The sequence below is a fragment of the Bidens hawaiensis genome, unplaced genomic scaffold (genome assembly GCF_021521415.1).
Source record: "Bidens hawaiensis isolate Kalapana, Puna unplaced genomic scaffold, B.hawaiensis_p1.1 tig00001035_1, whole genome shotgun sequence".
Taxonomy (NCBI): Eukaryota; Viridiplantae; Streptophyta; class Magnoliopsida; order Asterales; family Asteraceae; genus Bidens; species Bidens hawaiensis.
In genome coordinates this window covers 3,194,880-3,199,449 of record NW_027491061.1, presented here as the reverse complement: position 1 = coordinate 3,199,449, position 4,570 = coordinate 3,194,880, and positions in this window count along the sequence as shown.

The window sequence follows — 4,570 nt, the reverse complement described above, 5'->3', positions numbered from 1 at the left end:
TTATTAATGTATGTAACGAAGTAGCGTCTGGTTCGCTAGGGGATGTTAGTGAACCAGACCTATCTTCTATATATAGTGAACACTGTTCACGTTTAATTTAAGTTTTGAGAGTTAATTAACGAACCCTGTCCAAATCCTCTCTCGATCTTCATCCTAACATTATAACATCACTAATACATATAAACTGATAATATATACACACATATAACACTGAATCAAAGTTAATTATGAGCTAGATCTATAGTTAATGTATTAATCGGTTAACACAGATCCGAGGTCTGTTAATTGTTGTTAGATTGATAACTATCCGGGTTCCAACAACGTCTAATGTCCTATCTTATAGTCACGGATCTGATACCAATCTGTAACACCCCGGCTAAAGCAGAATACGCCCGAGTGTGACGTACAGATTGCTCAAAACATATGTGATACTATTAAGTGACAATATTACCATTAATTGATTCAAACAACAAGTACACAAGTTTAGAAGTAAAACAAATACAAAGAAATACACATTTATTCTAAGTACTAATGTCTTCAGCACGGCAACATCCTCTAAATAAGGTGCCTATTGCATATATATAAAATAAAGTCAACTAAATGAATAGTTTGTGAGTTTTCACAAGTTTTTTTTATATAAGTACATAAAAATCATAAAATTCCATGAACAAGTGTAAATGAGCAAGTAAGGTCCTTTCTAGCTGGGATTGTGCACCAGCGTACTCAGATAAGCGCAAGTAAGGTCCTTTCCAGTTGGAATTGTGCACCAATGTACTCGGATAATGAGGCCATTTTCCACTCATAACAACAAATGTCTTGAGCGCAAAGGGGGGCGTATGATCATACTATATTGAAGTAATCCATGTGCAAGTAATTTTGAGCAAGTAACAAGTAAACACACAAGTCCGTGTAGCGAATTGTAGTTTGTAAATAATGAATAAACGAAATTGTAATTTGGATAGGATATATATGATACCCTCTGTAACACCCCGTAACCGCAGCGGAAACGTACACGGGATGCAACAGAAACATCTGATATCAACAGCATTGCTTATAAAGAAAATACCACTACATTAATTTATAACATATTACATTGTTGCGAGTTTCATTACTGTCTAGGTGTTACACACATATTTTACCGATAAGACATTAATAAATTCATTACAAAACATAGTGCAGCAAGCTTCCAACAGGTAGCACAGATAGTTAAGCACACATCAATCAATCCAACTTGGGCATACCTAGAAAACATGTAAAGAAAACGGGTCAACTACGAATAGTTGGTGAGTTTCACTAATTTAAATAAACACTGACAAATCATTTTAATAATCATTTATTAACAATATAATCATGCTGGGAACTATGTTACCCCAGAACATTTCCATTAACTTCCTGGGAACTATGTTACCCCAGAACAATAACACCCCTGGGAACTATGTTACCCCAGAACAATAAATACCCCTGGGAACTATGTTACCCCAGAACAATAATAACCCCTGGGAACTATGTTACCCCAGAACAATAATAACCCCTGGGAACTATGTTACCCCAGAAAAATAATAACCCCTGGGAACTATGTTACCCCAGAACAATAATAACCCCTGGGAACTATGTTACCCCAGAACAATAATAACCCCTGGGAACTATGTTACCCCAGAACAATAATAACCCCTGGGAACTAGGTTACCCCAGAACAATAATAATCCCTGGGAACTATGTTACCCCAGAACAATAATAACCCCTGGGAACTATGTTACCCCAGAACAATAATAACCCCTGGGAACTATGTTACCCCAGAACAATAATAACCCCTGGGAACTATGTTACCCCAGAACAATAATAATCCCTGGGAACTATGTTACCCCAGAACAATAATAACCCCTGGGAACTATGTTACCCCAGAACAATAATAACCCCTGGGAACTATGTTACCCCAGGACAATAACACATGATAAACATTTTATATATTCTGTGCATCAGACCATATATATATAAATGTATAAGTATTTCCATACGATCGGTATGTACTTAAATACTTTAAATAAGACATGTTTTCCGCCCCGGGAAAATATAATTAAAACAATTCATTAAAAGGGGCTCGTGAAAACTCACCTTGTTGTGAGTCGGTGAGTAATATAAGGAACAGCTACGTGCCTGAATCTGTAATATAATATCTAGTCGTTACTATATAATTCCCATAACTTAAATACATGTCAATCGGTACATCTGGGAACATTGTTAACCCAGTACGGTACTCGATTCGGGGACAATGTTAACCCCGTGACACTTCTAAGGACTCAGATTGACATTGCTTAGAGTTTGACAGTCAATTTAGTTAAGGTGATGAAATTATAGCTCGGTTTGACACCCCGTTTGGCCGTGGGGCCCATTTCCGGTATTTCGGTGCCGAAAACGGTAAAATCGGGTAAAATTACCCAAATCATCCGAATTATTTTCGGATGATTTATTTCTACTTAATTTACTTAGATTTATGAAATAGTCTATTTTTAGAGTTTTCATGTACCAGTCAGCTCGCTTATGCGAACTTTGCCGGTTTACACGTTTTAAGCTTTAAAAACTTGTTTTTATGTTCTTTTTAGCACAAATAATTACCCGATTAGTCTCGGGTCTTGAAATTTTGCACAAAACTTAATTTGCAGAAAGGAATTTTGTAAAAATTTTCCAGATTTATTTTCTTATATTTATATTTATTTATCTATTTTTAAATCTTATTAAAATACTAAATATATCAAAAATATCAAAACACTTTAGAAAAATCCCAAGTTTTTCTGGGATGATCTTTATCATCCTCATAACTTTCTGGAATTTTCCCAGATTTATTTTCCTACATTTACATTTATTTATCTATTTTTAAATCTTGTTAAAACACTAAATATATCAAAAATACCAAAACACTTTAGAAAAATCCCAAATTTTTCTGGGATGATCTTTATCATCCTCATAACTTTCTGGAATTTTCCCAGATTTATTTTCCTACATTTACATTTATTTATCTATTTTTAAATCTTGTTAAAACACTAAATATATCAAAAATACCAAAACACTTTAGAAAAATCCCAAATTTTTCTGGGATGATCTTTATCATCCTCATAACTTTCTGGAATTTTCCCAGATTTATTTTCCTACATTTACATTTATTTATCTATTTTTAAATCTTGTTAAAACACTAAATATATCAAAAATACCAAAACACTTTAGAAAAATCCCAAATTTTTCTGGGATGATCTTTATCATCCTCATAACTCCCTGGAATTTTTCCAGAATTTAAAACTTATTTTTCAAGCCATTTTCACCCAAAACCGAGCTAGAAAGCCCTAGAACTCGTTTCACCGAAAAGCCTACTTAGACTTTTCCAACTGAGCTCAAATTTTGTGGGTGACTTTTATATGTTATAAAAAGCTTATCTTAAATTTTCCGGAATTTTTCATCATGTTTTGCTATTTTTCACTATTTTTGGCCAAAACCGAGCATTAAATTCACCAAATATTCATCTTTTATCCAAAAATTACCAAAAATTCACAGATCTCATATTTTCATGTGTAGATCATCTCTGTGAAATTTCGTGACCCGACTCTAAGCACACGTAAATCTGTCCATTTTTTCATAACACACGAAAACCGAACTATTTTGTGTTTCCTAGCTTTAGATCGCAAGGATCTCGGTTTCTAGCCTTTGCTAGCCGCTAGATACAACACTTACAAGCACAATATCACTATACCAAGCAAGTTACACCAATAATCAAACCATTTCTTTCAAAGTGTCGGTTTTTAAGTAAAAACAAACGTTTTAACCGTAGAAATCCATTCCCGACTCTTTTTACTCATTTCTTGGACCATGATCCCTTGTATAGCATGTATACACCTCTTGATCATGCAAGAGTCGGTTTCATCTCGGGTTTTCACCCATCTTTCACTTGGAAACTCATTTTAACAAGATTTTAACCGTAAAAATTCGTTATAAACTCTTTTAACTTATCACTTGGATCAAGATCCTTTGTATAACTTGTATACATCACTTGATCATGCGAGAATCGGTTTCAACTCGGGTTTTCACCCATTTTTACATTTGAAACCTCATTTTCTCAAGATCATGAAGTTAGAAAGCAAAATTCAAGCTTAAAAACATATGTTATACCTTCAAATCTTGGTTAGAACTTGAGTTTTTGGATGAACTTAGAAGGGTTTAGATAGTTGAGAGAGTTTTGATGTGTAAAAAAAAGAAAAATGAATTGATTATGAATGTAAAGGGACCGATCGGTCCACCATAAGGGTGGGGGGTGGGTCCCACAAATCCATTCTAAGCCACATATTCGGATTACGCAATCCGGATAATGTTGTGGATAATCTGGTTCAGTTCGTTTCTCGTTTAAACTCGTAATTCGGCTTAAAACGGGCCTAAAATGGTTGTTTTTCGGGTTAACATAAAATTTATATAAAACTGATTTAAAAACTTTAAAAACTTAACCCATGACATTAAAACATCATGTTATTGATAATTACGCATCTTTTTCGGTTTGATTGATCGTCTCTTGCTTGGTTTGGTGTTAAAG